Raw genomic sequence first — 18,639 nt, forward strand, 5'->3', positions numbered from 1 at the left:
TAATGGGTCATCTCTTAATGTCTACTGATTAATGAGTTAGCTTCCCCAGGACACTGGAGTTAAGGGGTTATACTAGCATTCCATTCAAAACCAGGGCTAATAGAGAATGCAGAGCGAACTACTTTGAATTTCAAGTCACTGTTATCGCCTTTTTAGCATGAAATGTCATGTGCCACAGACTTTGAAGATATAGTAGTTGAATCCACATGCTTTCAGTTTTCAAACAAAATAAAAATGTAGAATTGCACAATATCACATTGCTTTTACTTAGGGCTGAAGTTCAGAAGGCATAAAAAGGAAATAATAATTAACACAAACTATTTAACTAAACTCAGCAGTATTCCAGCTGCACAGCAGCAATTGGATGGCAGAGACCTGAGTTTAACTTCATATGTATTCCAGAAGTTGTTCTTCATAATCCAGTCTTGACTACAGAAATTATATTAAGCATTGTTTTGATTCTTCTTTGAATATTTAATGCCTCAAGTTTATTATGTATTTATCCTTGCACATTCTATTAGAGGAAAGCATCATTCCAAATCACCATTAGGAGTTTCAACCATAATACCATAGAATACTTGATATATCCCCATTCTGAGTGACTGAAGGCAAACCCCTCATTGCTTCTTTTCAGGATAGAATATAGAAGTTGGTTTTCTATTTAGTTTGTTTAACAATAGAATGAATATTCCTTAAAAGGTGGCTGGGAAGGGGCTGGGATGAGGGTGGTTGTAAACATAGTGTTAGAACAAGCCTGTCTACTTGGAAACAGCAATTCAGAAGATATATTTGGGTACTCTATTGTTGCTTGGTGACTTAGGATAGAAAATGAATGTCTGTAGGGCTTACTTGCAAATAAAACTTTTTGTGATCCCTGGAGCACTCTCAGAGGTGGCCAACAACCAGTTCTATGCAGGAACTTAAAGAAGCTCCCTCTAGTCTCATTCCAGATCTCCTTCGTCCCCTTTCCTCCATTTTAGGTAACTCAAGAAACCCAAAATTCTTTACTTATTATTTTTCTTATTATTCTTTTCTGTTTCCTCTTGATGCCCATTAAGTATTTCCTCCTTCCAATGCATTTTCTTTGCTTTATATGTGCCCAAATTCTAGCATTCTAAGGTACCTATAATAAATAAGATGCTCTCCAAATTTTAAAGATTTTTTAATATTGGGAAAGAAAAAAATATGCTCAGTTTATGTAATCACCTTCCCTTTTATTGCAAGCATCAGTACATGTACTTCTGTAACATATATTTTAGGAAGAGCACAGAAGCCAATGACTGTGATACTATGTAATAAGTAAGTACTATGTAATAAGTACTTTGATGGTAGAGACTTGCAATGTTGGTATCTCCAGGAGAGCACAGAGGAGAGAGCAAGTAATTTCTCCTAGGGAAATTTACAAGTGATACCATCCTGAAAGCACGTAATATTCCTATGTACTCTTCTGTATAAGATTTTGTAACTCTTCAATATATGAATTAGAAAGTAAAGAACCCAAAGAGTTCAAAATCATTTAAAAAGTGACTATAATTTCAGAGAGGTATCTGTTTAATTGTGGAGGACTTTGAGCAGGATATTCTTGCTCTTGGTTATACTGGACATGAAGATTTAATGTAATGGAATGTGTATTAGGGTTTTGAATGCGCTAATTTTATAATTCAGTGGTCCTGTGGACAGCCTGTGCCCAGGGAATTTAAGATTTATGTTAAAGAAAACTTGTAGAGTTAAGAGCTTCAGGCCAAAATGGCTGTGAAATATAATGCAATATTTCTTTTTTTTTTTTTTTTTTGAAGAGGAGAAACTTCACTAAATAACATGTGATTCTATCTTCCTCTATTTTTTCATCACATAGTGATATCTACAAGGATCTGTTGGAAAAATTTATAATTTCCTGGAGTTGGTTTCATTTTCTTATTTCATCTTGAAACATATATTCTGGTTTGAATTGACTTATTCTTTTGTATAATTTACATTCTGTATCAGTTACCTATTACTTAAAAATTACCTCATTTAAAGGTTGACAAACATAATTGATTGTATTATATTTTTGATGATTCAGCAATTTGAACAAGGCTTAACTGAATGATTTTTCTGCTCCACGTCGGTTTTTTGAATAACTTTTTTTTTAAGTTTATTTATTTTGAAGGGCACCTCGGTGGCTCAGTTGGTTAAGCATTTGACTCTTGATTTCAGCTCAGGTCATGATTCCAAGATTGATGAGTTTGAGCTCTGCATCTGGCTTTGGGCTGACAGCACAGAGCCTGCTTAGGATTCTGTCTCCCTTTCTCCCTGCCCCTCCGCTGCTTGCTCTCTCTCTCAAAAAAAAAAAAAAAAAAAAAAAAGAAAAGAAAAGAAAAGAAAAAGGCAGGGAAACATGTGATGCCTGGGTGGCTCCGTCAGTTAAGCTTCCAACTTAGGCTCAGGTCATGATCTCAGGGTCCCTTTTTCGGACTCTGTGCTGACAGCTCAGAGCTTAGAACTTGCTTTGAATTCTGTGTCTTCTTTTCTCATTGCCTCTCCTCTGCTCACACTATGTCTCTCTCTCTCTCTCAAAAATAAATAAACATTAAAAAAATTAAAGTTTATAAGCATAGAGATAGAAATATAGAGATAGATAGATGATAGATACATAGATAGATAGATAGAGATAAAATTATTAGTTCTCATGACTCTATAGATTTACTAGCCCCAGTCATGTGTTTCTCATTCAATATCTGTCATGCTATGACACTCAGACAGGACCTAGGAAAAGACTTACCTAAAGACTTCTTTATTCACTTTTTGGTGCCTGGGCTGGGAGTCTTTGAAAAACTGGGTTATGATAATCCATATTTTCCAATACAGCCTCTTAAAATGGCTTACCTGGGTGTTCTCATGGTAGAGTAATTGGACATCTTATGTAATGATTGACATTCCACAGAGAGAGCATTACAAGAGACAGAGAGTAGAAGATGCCAGTCTTCTAAGACTCAGAACTGAAACTGGCACAATGTCACTTCCACCATAATCTATCATTCAGAAGCTGCCCAGATTCCGTGGAAAGGAAATACACTGTACACCCGCGAGGGAAGTGTCCAATAATTTGCCATAGTCCCAGCTCTAATTACAAATCATTTACATTTCTTTAAATACCAAAACGCACTCATGCCCTCCAAAGACTTCCTAAAGTGTTATCAAATTAGGGTAACATGCTCAGGTTCAAGGATGCTGTCATCTAAATGAGCCTCAGTTGTGGATGAGGCTCCCTGGGTGTGCTTTCCCTACTACATGGCCTCATAGGCTTCCATTCATTCTGAAGCCTTATGAAATAATGAGATAAGTTATCTAACACTCACACACACGTCCACCAAACATTGATGAGATAGCACATCCTATGCTATTGTAGGTTGCTTAAAATAGACACCCCCTTTCTTGGGGGCAGAGGGAGAACAGGAACCCCCACCGGTCATATGGTTCATAGAAATTCTGAAATACATTTGGGCACATGTTGACAATTCATCTGTTAGGGACCTCCTACTAGAACTTAGAAGTGATTCTTTGGTTCTGCTCTCTGGGTTATTTGTCAAGCCCTCGATTCACCCTTCCTTTTCTATAAGAAATGGCCAGTATTTCACACTTATGTAGCCTTTTCATCCTGCTTTGTTTTTGTAGAAGTTTGGAGTCCTAAAGCCACTTTTCTTATTGTACTATCAGTTTCTCTTTTAGTCTAAGCTGGTCATATAATGCTCTTAAAAATTTTGTGTGTTTTCTACATGCTTTATTGGAACTCAATCAAAAAATAAAAATAAACCCACATATTGCCTTGAGACCAATCCCTCTCCATCACTGGCTACCTGGGAGACCATCGTGAAATAACATCTTTAAATTTACTAGAAATCCTTTTGTCTAGAAGAGAGGCTCTAAAAATCATAAACTTAAATATTGTGAGGACTTATAAAGAGGTTCTTGTCCAAATTCTCATGTTTTTCTTTGTCCAAGACCACATTATACTTTGAGAATATTTTACTAAAAGAAAGAGAGGATGAGAAACAATTTTATTTTTAATTTTTTAAATGTTTATTTATCTTAGAGAGACAGAGAGAGAGAGAGAGACAGAGTGTATGCAGGGGAGGCAGGCTCCAGGCTCTGAGCTGTCAGCACAGAGCCCTATGCAGGGCTCGAACCCACCAGCAGCCGTGAGGTCATGACCTGGGCCAAAGTCGGAGGCTTAACCAACTGAGCCATCCAGGTGCCCAGAAACAGTTTTAATTTCACTCCTAGCATGTCCTGTCTCCTTTATGTTTCCTCTAAATTCTGCTGGAAGACTGAAATATTTTATCTATAGTTTATTTCTCTTTTCATATTTTATCTTAAGGATCTGTAAAGAGTCAATTGGCACTTTCTATATTCTGCCTGGAAATCTCTCCAGTGAGATCGATGACTTCATTTGGTGACCTTCCTATTTTCCATCATACTGTAGATAACAGAGCTGCTAAACTTTTGCCACTATATAAAAGGTGTGATTTTTGCTTTAACCTCTAAATGTTTTACTTATGGTTCTTCAATCCCTCACTAATAGTCTTTTCAAGGCTCTTCCAACTTTCAGAAAATTTCCTCAGATTTTTTCCAGCTTCCACCTCTTACCTGTGCTCAGTTTCCTACTTCCTACTGTCAAATTGTGTTCTAGTTAGCTATTCCTGCAAAACAAATAACACCAAATTAGCAGATTAAAACAATAATCACTTTATTATGTCTCATGGTTTTGTGGGTCAGGAATTAGATCAGGACCCAGAAAATTCTTCTTACATTGCCTGAGTTTATGTGGTGGTATTCAGCTGGCAGAGCATGATATAGATTGTCAAATATGGATAAACACATGTCCGAAGACTTCACAGGGATGTTTAGAAGGTTGACCTCTGCTGGGACTATCCACTGAAGTGCCTGCAAGTGGTCTATCTAGTTTAGTACAGAAGGACATTTTGCATAGTGTCTTAGGGCTTCAGGTTATAGAAGATTTGTATGGAAATTGAAGGCTTCCAATAGCACAGTCTTAAAAATCCCCAAATGTCGCTTTTATTTCTTTCGATTGGTCCAAGAAGTCACTAAAAACTAGATTTAAGGTGATGAAAACCACACTCCATCTTTTAATGAGAGGAGTAGTAAATGGCTTGGCAGCCATTTATAATGTACCACACATTTCTACAACACAGAACCACTTTCATAAAAAGCATATTTTGATATGGGCTTTTGGGTGTCTTTTATGTGAAGGCTGCTTTGAAACCAGCAGTTAATTCTCCAAGAAATAATTTTGTTGTGTTGAAGATTCATATCATTGCTTTTCATGAGGAAGTTTTTTGAATTGTAAAGTAACTAGTCTACAAATGCATGTTTAAAATAATAACTATCTAAATGTTTCAAGTGTGTACACTTATGGTTCTGTTCTGAAGTACAGATAATTCTTTTGGAAGATAAAATGTTAGGTAGGAGTGAGTGTAATGACTCTGTTTAAAATTAAACCTGGGAAAGTTTTCCCCACTACAAAAGTAATGCACATAAGCACTGTCACGGTAAATCTATAAACTGGTTTTGATGATAAGATTCTGTTATGTGTGATGGAATGCACAAACATCACCAAAATTTACCTTTCCCAAGTCCTTGCTTTTGCCAAGTAACTTCATAGCTACTTTATAATTACTTGGTCTTGGCCAATAAAATTGGAAATGACAGTGTGTCAGTTCTTTCTGGGTCGCATGAGTCTTTGAACATTTGTACTTCTGTCACTGCCATAAAAAACATGCTCAGATTAGCTTGCTGGAGAATGACATGTGGAACATAGCTGAATTGCCCAAGTCATTCCAGCTAGAGCCAGCCTAGATTAGCCCACAGTCGTCAGCACACCCTTGGACATGGTAATGAGTCTGAAATCCAAAGAACCCCAAGCTGAGTCAAATCTAAATTGCTGGCACACAGCCTATTCAGCTAAATAGTAAGATTCTTATCTGTCACTTACTTTTGGAATGTTTGCCCATGGAGTGTTATTGTAGTAAGAAGTAACTGACATGGAAATTGATACAAAGAGCAGGGTGACACTACAGCAAAAATCTAAAATATGTGACACGGGTTTAGGGACAGAGTGGCAGGTGGGGGCTGTAAGTACAACAAAGAGACTTTAAAAGGAGGTTGGAAAAATGGAAAGGGAGCTGCCAAGGAAAGCTAAAATACGGTGACGTATTATGTAGTTGCAAAACTTGGTAACCTCTTACCTGCATTAACTTACAAGATTAGAAGTGTAGCTGATAAATATTTAACCTCAAACACAGAGATTTCCAGTCAAAAAGTTGAAAACAATAGCTGCTGTATATATGAAAATGTCCAATCATCAAGAGACGAGCTCAGAGTGGTACTGGAGGTGTACAAGTAGAGGGAAGCTAGAAAGGCCAGATAATTGAGTCTAGAAAGAGATACAAGTCTACAACAGAATAGGGAATGTGGCTTTGAATCCTAAGGTGTACTGGATCAAATATTTAAAACGCATTCAACATTTTTGAGAGAGATGTATTGGCAAAAGAATAACCCAGCTGGTCAAAACTGGACTGAGATTTTGCAAAATGTAGATAGATCTTTAAAGCCCTAAATTTATATAATTAGAAAACGAGTTTTGAATAATCTTCATAGAGCAAACTTTCCAATGATGTCTTTAGAAGTACCAAAGGACCTCGGGGGAAATGAAAGATACTCCAGAGAGCAGAACTAAAAGCTGTAGAGAATAACAGAATGAAAAACTTTTCTTAGATATCAGAATTGGACCAAAGAAAATTCTCCAGCCTCAGGATAGAGGACCTGGCTATCATCACAAACTGCAATATCTGGATTTTGAGATGAGTGACTTCTTTTTTTTCCCCTCAAATTTTTAATTTACATTCTGGTTAGTTAACATATAGTGTAATGTTGGTTTCAGGAGTAGAACTTAGTGATTCATCAGTTACATATAACACCAAGTGCTCAACACAGCAATGTCCCACCTCCCTTCTATCAACCCTCAGTTTGTTCTCTGTCATTAAAAGTCCAGATGAGTGACTTCTAAAGAGCCTCAGATTCTTGGTCTTTTCAAATAGTAGTATTTATTGTTATCACCCTGCTTCTGTTTGATCACTGTATGTTGGATGCTAGTGAAAAAGAAAACTTGTCTTCTTTGTTTCATAGGACTCCAAATTTAAAGTAATTACATTCAGGGGTACCTGGGTGGCTCAGTCGGTTAAGTGTCCAACTTCAGTTCAGGTCTTGGTCTCATGGTTCCTGAGTTCGAGCCCCACATCAGGCTCTGTGCTGACAGCTAGGAACCTGGAGCCTGCTTCAGATTCTGTGTCTCCTTCTCCCTCTGCCCCTCCCCTGAATGTGCCCTATTCTCAAAAATAAATAAATGTTTAAAAAAAAATAACTGCATTCAAATTGATATAGACCACAGGATCCTGGAGTTGAAGCTTATGTGGGATTGGTGAGGGGCAAGTATATTTTGTATCAGGGACAAATATGAATAATTGTGGCATTAAGAGCAGACTGGGACCTTGAATAATGGCTCAAATTCTTCATCTCTCTGGATTCACACTCTGGCACATACATTTGTCGTCATCTTTCTCTCTGACTCTTGGCTCATCCATGTGACCTATTTTGACCAACAAAATTGTGAGCCCAAAACTCAAGAGACCTAGTGGGCTTCTGTTTTCTCTCTCTCCTGAACTTCTGTCATCACCCTGATGACCTGCTCAGTAAGATCAAAGATACATGGAGGATAGTTAAGTCCCTCTAGTCTTACAAACTGAGACCAGCCTATACCGGTTAATACCAAGCTCATCCCCAAACACTTAATGTGACCAGCTAGGATCTGAAAATTGCGTAGATGAGCCAAATAGTAATGATGTCCTGCATTTGTACATTTAGTCAATGCTTATTGTTTTAAGACATGGGGATCTAGAGTTGTTATTTAGTGTTTTAGGCAGTAGATATTTGATACATTATCTTTAAAACATTTTATAAAATATTTCATAAAAGTATTGGGTATCTTAAAATTAAGAGCTGTATATCTCTCCAAATAAGAAATAAACATTCCAAATACCTTTGAAGCCTCTGTGTGTAACTTACCATCAAATTCCTTCTTTGCTATACTCCAGAGACAACAACCTCATTTTTTATTATCCTTATGCATTTTCATAATTCTACTATAAAAGTATTTTTCTGTAAACAAAATGTAGCAGTGTTTTCCATTTTAAAAATTTTTATGTGATGATAACATTCTTTATCATCTACAATGTTTTTTTATACTCAGCATTATTTATTTTTAGTTTTTACCATTTTAAAACACATTGCTCCATTTCAATCATTTTCACTATTGCCTCGCATTACTTTATGCGGCTATGCTACGATTTATTAAAGCATTTTCCTCTCTATGGATATTATGTTATCATTTTAGGCCATTGGACACCATTTTGTATACTGGCCAGATATAGGAATTTCGTTTTAAATTTTATATCCTACAGTTCTGAGTTACTAAAGCAATGAAAAGTCCTTACACCAGCATATATTTTATTCACGCTTCAGAATTTGTCTCATGTATTCAGCTAACAAACACCAAATGTAATACTATTTATGTTGACATATTCCATACTTCACAACTCTGCAAAACTAGCAAAGTTCATATAAACATAGATTGGTTTCAAACACCAGGAGCATTAAGAAATGTTTTTAAATAATATATAACTATTTTGTATAGACTTATTCAATGAGCTATCAATCCTGAAAAGCAATTTGCATTATTTGCTCACAATTTAGAAGAATCAAAACAAACTCCTTAGCATTTCACTTTTTCATCTTGGCCTGGGATTATGGCTCTAGGTACGTATTAGAATATGGGGAAGTATTTATGTGAGATTAGTTAACATCCGGTACTAAGAAGGCATTATTGAGATTTTTAAGTGTATGTAACAAAGGCCTCTTAAATGGATAGTAGTAAAGAACTATAAATAAAACTACATTAAAGATTTATTTTATTATTCAAAATATCTCTTAGTGATTCTAAGAGATTCTTCTCCTAAGTAGAAACAAATATGTTATTTTTACAAAGCAATTCATGTGCACTGAGGAAGGCGGTTATTCCAATAAACTCAGGAACATTAAAGGCAATATATTCAAATGAAATTTTTTGACCTGTGCTCCTGATAATGCCTGTGCTGCAAATTGTTGACTTATCTTAATACCAAAATACTTACATTGAAAATATTTGCACTCCATTTCACTCACGATTAAGAGGAGTTTGATTTTTCAAACGTGCGAAAATCTAAAATGTCTAAACAGGACTATATTAATGAATTGTATAGATTACCTCTTTTGTCTCAAATTAACACTATTGGAAAGGATTCAGACTCATAATTATTTTTTTAACAGACCAAAGACTGATCTAATTTAACCATCCTTATTTTTAATTGTAGCAACAGTTATTTACATCACTGCAATATCATTTTTAAGACTTGAGGATTCAGGAGTGCCTGGATGACCAGTTAAGCGTCCAACTTTGGCTGAGGTCACGATCTCACAGTTCACGAGTTCGAGCCCCACGTCAGGCTCTGTGCTGCCAGCTCAGAGCCTGGAGCCTGCTTCGGATTCTGTGTCTCCCTCTCTCTCTGCCCATCCCCCACTTGCATTCTGTCTCTCAAAAATAGACATTAAAAAAAATTAAGACTTGAGGATTCATAAGAACCGTTTGCATTAATTATCAAGAATTTCCTTAGAAAACGTTTAAAAAACAACACCGATGTATTCCCTTTTTGATAAAAATGGTTTATACATATTTAGATTTTACACTACTTGAATAACGCTTAATTGTGTCAACTTGCTACACTCTGCCTTGACTCAGTTTCAGAGCTATGTCCAAATGTTTCATTTTTGATTTTTGTTCTTTTTATATTATCACAATTTTATTTAGTTTTTTGGGTTTTTTGTTTTTTGTTTTGTTTTTTCTAAGGAAAAGCAGACTGCCATGTTCACTGCCCCATTTGGATGTGGCTGGAGTCTTGGAAGCTTGACTACCCTACAGTCTCCTACAAACAGACCTTCAGAACTTGTTTGGAGGTTCTGGCAGGGAGCACAGCTACTTGTATACCCTTGACTGAAGAATGGCCCTCCTTTGTGGGGAAAGGTCGCCCTTTTCTGCTGGGCCCACAGCTCTAGGAGGGAGGTACATGGAGCATTGAGGGAGACAGGTGACACCACCTAGCCAGCCAGATCAACCCAATCAATCCTGGTGATCAGTGGGGTGACAGATGTCGCAGCCAGATCACCCACATATCAAAATTATCTCAATTTTAGAGCAATCCCATTTCTCTCATAATAACAGCTATTAAATAATATTTTATAAAGATTTTTTTCCTGGTACTATTTGAACCTCTAGTTCCATAAACTTTATATCTAAAAAATCTATATAAACAACACTATAAGTAGGTGTTACCTGCAAATTTCAATATAATAATATGTCTGAATCATATTGCAAATAATTGGCCATAGGTCCCAAGTAGAAGTTTACATAGTCTTAGTCTCTACGTGTTCTCCATTTAAAAACTAAACTTAAAGCAACCACTTACTGTGTAATATGCTTTCATAATTAATGCATTAATATTTATTAACAAAACAGAATCTAAGGATTTAATGCGGTGAAAAAATTATCTCTGTATGTAATACAAATTTATTTTTCTAAATTTATGGATGTTCCTATTCTGAGTATTTGAGACTCAGTTATGTGACAAACCACTCCAAACTTACTGGCTTAATACAACCTTAATTTATTAGTTCTCATAACCAAACGGGTTGCCTGAACAATTTTTCTGTTGGCCTCACCTGGACTCACTCCTGCATTTACATTCAACTGTGAGTCAATCAGTGGCTGGTTGAGTCTTTCTCTCCAGGTGGTCCTTCAAGGAGACTCCATTGATTTCTTCAGACTATGGTCATCTTAGAGCCTCACATAAGCTAGGCTGGCTACAGAATTTCTTGGGTCCAGAGAAAGTGAAAATATGGGGCCCCTTTTTAAAAAATTATTAAGAGTTTAAAGATGAGAGCAGCAGAGTATTAAACTAAGTGTGGGTCCTTTTAATCAGGGCCCCCATGAGACTGCACAGGCTGCATCCCTAAGAAGCCAGCCATGGAAAAGGGCAACAGAGGGAGCTACAAAATGACTTGGAGTGCTGGATCTTAAGTCACATGGTTCACATCCACCAGACTCTACAGGTCAAGGCGAGTCCTAAGATGAGTGCATACTCAGAGGGGTGGACTGGAATGGGGAGAATTCACGATTATATTTTACAATCTACCACAAGAGATATTTTAATTCTATACCATCTTATATCACCGAGTTGTTCTCAGCATTTCAACAAAGATAATCAATCTTTAAAAACTCTAATTAAATTACTTAATAAAATCAGATGCAGTCTGCTATTTCCACCCTTGTTCACTTAATTTTCAGAATTTGATTAACTAGGAGGGAAGGTTGAAAATAAATAAGGAAATGAAATTATTTAAAATATCTATAGATTGAAAAGAAAAAAAATATATTTGGAAGGAAAAGAAGGGATTTTAAGGAATCATCAAGGATTACTATTAGACTTTGTAGAGACGTCTGCCAGATAAACTATGTACAAATGCATCTGAGTGGGTGTGTATGGAGCCATCACATTTCAACAAAACAGACCCATGTAATCCCCAGGTCTAGTGTAACCCCATGTAAAGCACTGGAGTACCATATAGCTTAAATGAGAATTATCTTCCAATTGTGCAAAATAGATCAGGCTGTGAACACACAGTAGTGTGACCTGTAGTGAAAAGGGACTAGTTTGCTTTAAAGATGACAAAGAGAGGGGCGCCTGGGTGGCTCAGTCAGTTAAGCGTCTATTGGTTTGGGCTCAGTTCATGATCTCACCATTTATGAGTTTGAGCCTCACATCAAGGTCTGTGCTGACTGTGTGGAGTCTGCTTGGGATTCTCTCTCTCCCTCTCTTTCTGTCCCTCCCCTGCTCTCTCTGTCTCTTTCTCTCAAAAATAAATAAATAAACCTAAAAAATAAAAAATAATAAAATAAAGAAGAAAAAGAAAGACTTCATAAACCAAAATCTTTAAATCTAAGAAAGAAGGGGAAAAATCTGGGTTGCTGTCATTTTCACTGTGGGCTACCCATGTCCTTAGAGCAGGCACCAAGGTCCCTGTGTTACAATTAGCAATAAAACGCTGCTTAATAATCTTGAGAGAGTCGAGTCATTTTCCCACCAACGCTTGGATGTTTTTGGTATTATTTTAATAGTGTCTTCTGATTTTATTAACCTCTCTTGAAATGCAACCTTCCCTTTGAAGGAAATGGGTCCTAATTCTCCCCATCAATTCTGATCTTTCAGTGACACTCTATTATAGCATCTCTATGTTCTCATTCTAAATTTGCATTGTCTTCTTTTACTGATGTCTGAAAACATTGGGAGAATGGTTATTTTTAGCCCTTCTAATACCATCTTCATCGTATTTGTACAAGATCAAACCATTTGTTTAATAGAAAAGAGATGGATATAATATATTTCATTGTAAAGTGATCATTGTAGAGACCTTGTTGGTCCTATTGCTAAGAGGGAGTAAAAAAGTGTAGTAAATGAAAACTGCAGAAGGCTTCCTGGTGTCTTCCAATAAGGTTTTTGTTGTTACTGCAGTTTTTCCACTTGAGAAAGACACATGAAAGAGGGAAGGAGAGCAGTGATGTGTGTTTCCAACTTCAGGGTAATTGAGGGATTGGATTATTCTGCTGAGAGTGCATCAAAGAGAAGAAAACCCATTACAGGATGGGGGCAAAGAACCCAGGGAGAGGCCAGATTGCCAGAAGTATGGTTCTCACAGCACTGAAAGCAGGCGTAAGACAGGGCACCCTGCAGTTTCAGACAGAAGGATCTTTCCCGGCCCCTGCGCTGATCATGAGTGAGGCTGAGGACATGTAACGGTCTGGGCTTCGTGGGAATTTTCAGCTTTCCATATGCTACCTACTACTGCCAGGCTGCATTATGTTAATTAAACCTCTTCCTCCAAAGTGGTTATTACAAAAGAGGTCTGCCAATGTCCTGCATAGCGTGCAAGCCCAGGAAGAGAGGACAAGGGCTCTGCTATGAGGGGCAGTCCAACCACCAGGACCTGGGCATTTTGAGGAAAGTATACTAAAAACAAGATTAACTGGTTTCTGTACTTTTAAATGAGACAGTGAGCTCAGTCCCCAAATAGCACTGTGAGTAGTAGATACCTTAGAGCCAAATTTCCTAATTAGAATAGTCTCAAATGACCCTGAATCTCCTGCCAAGGACACCAGTGGAAAAGAGTAGATGAGTGCTTTCCTCTGCGGGGCTACTCTGCCTTTATACTTACTCTTCCTCCCCTGTGGTGTTGTCTGAAATGGCAAATTTCACACTAGCATTGAGAGAAGAGAATAGGATACTGAAAAGTTTGTATGAGATCTCGTTTCTGTAAAATAATGACAAAAATAACTCCTCTACATGATTGCACGTAGATGATTACTATGATTATGATAGATGATAGATAGATAGATAGATGTTAGGTAGACCTCTTTTGTTATTTTATAAGCCTGCAGGAACATAAACTTATGAACATGAGTTGTGGTAGTGGGTCAGAGGTGATATAGAAAAGGGGAGAAGAGACAAGAGATGAAATAGAAAACAAAACAAAACAAAACACTCCTTTTCCAAAGTTCCAAGCATGTATATAATTCACTATAATTGTTGTATTTGCATAAGATTATGTGAGCATGTATCTGCAAGGACAAAATTTAAAGAACCTCATGTAGTCTGAAACACTGATTCTTAGGAGAATAAAAAGTTATTTCTGCAGTCTTTCATGTTAATTTCCGAACAAGAAAATATCGGAACAGCCATTAATAGTCCTGATACATTTATTGGGGCCAAATAAATGTCAAGCATTATTGCAATTGTGGGGCCTGGCAGCCTCCTTCCTCATTATTCCTCTCAACCACGTCATAAGAGCAACAGCACGGTATGAGGCATCATGGGCTAAAAACAAGAGGTTTTTCAGGGTGGAATCAACTCTACCAAATAATGGCCAACAGCAGTGGGAGAGGGGAACATTTTCCTGGTAGAGACTAAGGAAGGGGATGTTCATAGATCCACAGTTCCAATGTGAAAAGTGCAACTTTCTAACCATGTCTGGGACACGCACATACACATCTTTACTCCTCTAAATAACATTGTCTCAAAAACCTTAATGAGTTTTTAAATATGAAATAGTTCAAGTATTATTTAATTGTCAGAACTTTTCACTTTCTTAACACACTTATTTTTGGGTAATGCAAAGTATGATCTCCTTTTGACAGCAATGAATTAATTGCATAGAACATCATTCTTCTCAAATATGTACCCACCTTGTTTTTATTCTCTCTCTAGTCTCCACTATGCTGCTAAGGATGTAATCTGATTCGCAGCTATTCTGTAAAAAATTAGTTTGATGTCAGGAGCCCGATACTATTGTCCTTTCCCTGGCAAACCTCCCAATGAGATCAATCAGAGTTTCCCTTCCGACCTAAGGAGAGAGCAATTGGGTCCCAGTGCAGGAGAAAATGTGGGCAAACAAAGCAGCTGTTTGGTCATCATCGACTGCTCAAACACAGTTAGGAGCTTTTGAGTCCCCCGAACTCCCGCTGGGATGGTGACCTTAAATTCAGGTTGCAGAACATCAGGAAGAGAGGTCTGCTCTGGAAATATCCCGTCCTTTTTACTTTAGTATTTCTGCCACCACTTTTTTTTTTTTTTTTTTTAATTTCTCTGAGGATTAAATTGAGATACGTGGCTGGGTATACGAACGTGGCGGTAGGGATGACTAGAGTTGATGGAAAACAGGTAAGGGAGAGGGATGGTGAGCATTTACATGGGGAGATAGAAAAAACTTTCCCATGAATATTTTTTCTTAGAATCCATAATTACTACAATCAATACAATAGAGAAACTACAACAACAGAACCTAGTAAATTATGTTTTTAATCTCCAAAGCATTTTTAATATTTTCCAAGTCAACAAACTAAGCCTAACTGACTTGGAAATTTCTCTATCATACGCTAGTACAAAACACAAAAATATTTACCAGAACACAAAATGTTCAAATAATATTTGAATTATTTCAATAATATTTGAATATTATTTGAATTATTGCTTGAATCATTGCTTGAATCATTTTACTTTAGTCATGTAAAAGCACAAAATCAGGAGCTACTAGATTATAAAGTATTTCAAGACCGAAAGCTTGCTTTCTCTTTACTATATATTATTTTATTATTGTTGTCGATGATGATACCTTATTCAGGATGCATTACAGCAATTGTTACTTATTAACAGGATTTTCTGCTGATACGTTCCTCTTGGGTTGACCAAAGAACAAGCTTGAATGTTTATTTTTAAGGAGCTTCTATTGAAATGTAAGTGGTAATGGAATTTTATTTTTTATTGTAGTAATAACACTTAACATGAGATTTACCCTTTTAACAGATTTTTCAGTGTATGATACAGTATTGTGATCTATAGACACCATGTTGAATAGCAAAACTTTAGAACTTATTCATCTTGCATAACTGAAATTTTATAACCGTAGATTATAAAAGTGATTCCACAGTTTGCCCTTACCCCAGCACCTGGCAATCACTTTCAATTCTTTGCTTCTAAGAGTTTAACTATTGCAGATAAAGCATGTAAGTGGAATCATTCTGTATTTGTCCTTTTGTGACTGGCTTGTTTCACTCAGCATTATGTCCTCAAGATTCATCCATGTGGTTGTATATTGCAGAATTTCCTTTTTTTCTTAAAGGCTAAATTCTAGACAGGGGCTTCAATAATATTGGTTAAACACTGAAGGTAACAACTATTGATTAAAAATGGTCAAGAACATTACACAAAGATTCATATAAGGACAAATAAAACACTCTAAGGGCAAAGACTGAAGATGTCTGAAAATAAAGGAGCTCTCTCTTGACTTTAGGACTGGTTTTTCAAGCAATTTGGGTTTTTGCTAGATTCTGTGGTTTGTCAGACTGATGTCTATGGATTTGAAGTCTGTTATTCTTGAGATTTTTTCTTGAGGCTTGATGAACACACAGTGTTGCTGGGAAATAACTTACTGGAGAAAGGGCACATCACGTGCAAGTATTGGGAAAGACGTGGTTCTGAAACGGAACGTAATTATTCATTAATAGTCACCGAAAATGAATCTGAGGCGTCCAGTTCATCTCCTTGCCATTTCAAGATTTTTCTCTCCATTAAGACACTCATAGTAATATAAACAAGTAATATTGCATTTTATTTGTTCACATTTTAATATGACATTTATATTCCATTTTCTATTTCACTAGTAGTCACATATATTTCCATTGTTTTCACATTTCCCTTTTTGTCAATAGTGGTTTTTAATAAGATTTTTCTTATAAAGTCAATTCTAAAATGTTTTGATGTTCTATATAATCAATTTTCCATAGTTCTGTAATGATTGCTTCACAACAACCTATGGCTGGTTTTATTGCCTCTGTTTTCATTTGTAAAACTATTACAGGAATTGAAAACATAAATGCATGTGTAGAGTTTTTCATATCACTGCAAACATTTAAATTTAGAATTTTTGCAGAGCTGTTTATAACAACATGACAATATAATCAGAGAGTTAAAGGATGGTGATTTTCGGATGGAGTATTGTTTTTATAAAGCAAACTTTAAATGGCTACTTACTGAATGACCTGAGTGATCATATTTCTGGTTAATAATCAGGTTTCTGATTTTCCCGGCATCATCATTTCCTGATGGAACTAGTCAACAAACCTAGGTATCTAATGGTGTTCTTAAATTATCTAAAAGATTAAGAATATATCAATCAATAAAATGTTCTATATTTTATCTAATGTACTTTGGTATTTTTATCCATTTATTTTTAAAGACAACAAAGTCAAAACAACTAGTGAATACAATAAATTAAATTATTGAAATCTTCAAGTCATTGCCTCACTGACTTTTATCATTGGAAACACACACACACACACAAACACACAACTGAAAATTAGAGACAAGAAAAGTCTGGAACATATGATGCTGCAGAAAAAAAATATTTACAGACAGAATTGTTCTTAGAAAATTCTATTATCCAGAACTAGCAAGACTACAGGCCATTGGTTCTCTATCTGATCAATTCAATACTTCTTTTATATAACAAATATTTTTATAATGTCACTTTAATTCTCCCAATAAAAAATTCACAGTTAATATAATCTATCAGCACACAATTCAAAAACATCAATCATTAAGTATATCAGTGAAGAAAAGTAAATTAATTTATAACAAAATATACATTCAATATGTAAATTTTAGACATGACTATGCAAGCAACCACAATAGAATAGGTAAATGCTCCTTCCTATAGGTATCATCACTTCAAATGCTACAGATGAAAATACAAATCGATTCGTTTTGTTGTATTGTTGCCTCAAAAACCAGAGAAACACAATGCCATCAGTGATGTGATTTTGAGAAACAGAGAACCACTCTTGGCATAATTCTTAGCAAAACAAAGTACAATCTTTCCTCAATTTAAACAACGCTGGCAATACTGGAAAAATCTGGGACAAAAACTATTCATAAAAACACTTGATTTTACCAGGCTTGGTTATTTATAAACAGGTCTTTCACTTACATGGATACTCAGAGGGCATTAAAGAAAGTCAGACAGGGACATTCAACCAGTCATTTTACAGGACTTTTCCATACATATCCAGAGCATCTGGCATCCCTGACAATTACCTACCAAGTGATAGCAGTGTCTGTCCACTTACCGTAACATCAAAATGTCCTAACACACTTCTCAAAGGACCTCTAAGGAATTGTACATCCAGTTAAGAACCACTACTCTGAGTCAGTCACATTACTTGTGTGTGATTTTGGCTACTATGGCCAAAGCATCATTCTAAACGATTACAACAACAAAGTTAAATCATTGTAAAAGAGCATCTCTGAACTGTTACACTCTTTCTTTTTTTTTCCCAAGTTCATCTTCTTTTTTTTTTATTTAATTTTTTTTTTAATTTACATCCAAGTTAATTCACATATAGTGCAACGATGGTTTCAGGAGTAGATTCTTTTATTCCTCTTACCCACTTAGCCCATCCCCCCTCCCACAACCCCTCCAGCAACCCTCTGTTCTCTGTATTTAAGTGTCTGTTATGTTTTGTCCCCCTCCCAGTTTTTATATTATTTTTGCTTCCCTTCCCTTATGCTCATCTGTTTTATATCTTAAATTCCTCACATGAGTGAAATCATATGATATCTAATTTTCTCTAATTTTGCTTAGCGTCATACTTTCTAATTACATCCACATAGTTGCAAATGGCAAGATTTCATTCTTTTTGATTGCTGAGTATTACTCCATTATGTATACATACCACATCTTCTTTATCCATTCATCCGTCGATGGACATTTGGGCTCTTTCCATACTTTGGCTACTGTCAGTAGCATTGCTATAAACATTGGGGTGCATGTACCCCTTCGAAACAGCACACCTGTATCCCTTGGGTAAATACCTAGTAGTGTTAT

The sequence above is a fragment of the Panthera pardus genome, unplaced genomic scaffold (genome assembly GCF_024362965.1).
Source record: "Panthera pardus isolate Hobbes unplaced genomic scaffold, ASM2436296v1 HiC_scaffold_11, whole genome shotgun sequence".
NCBI classification, from domain to species: domain Eukaryota; kingdom Metazoa; phylum Chordata; class Mammalia; order Carnivora; family Felidae; genus Panthera; species Panthera pardus.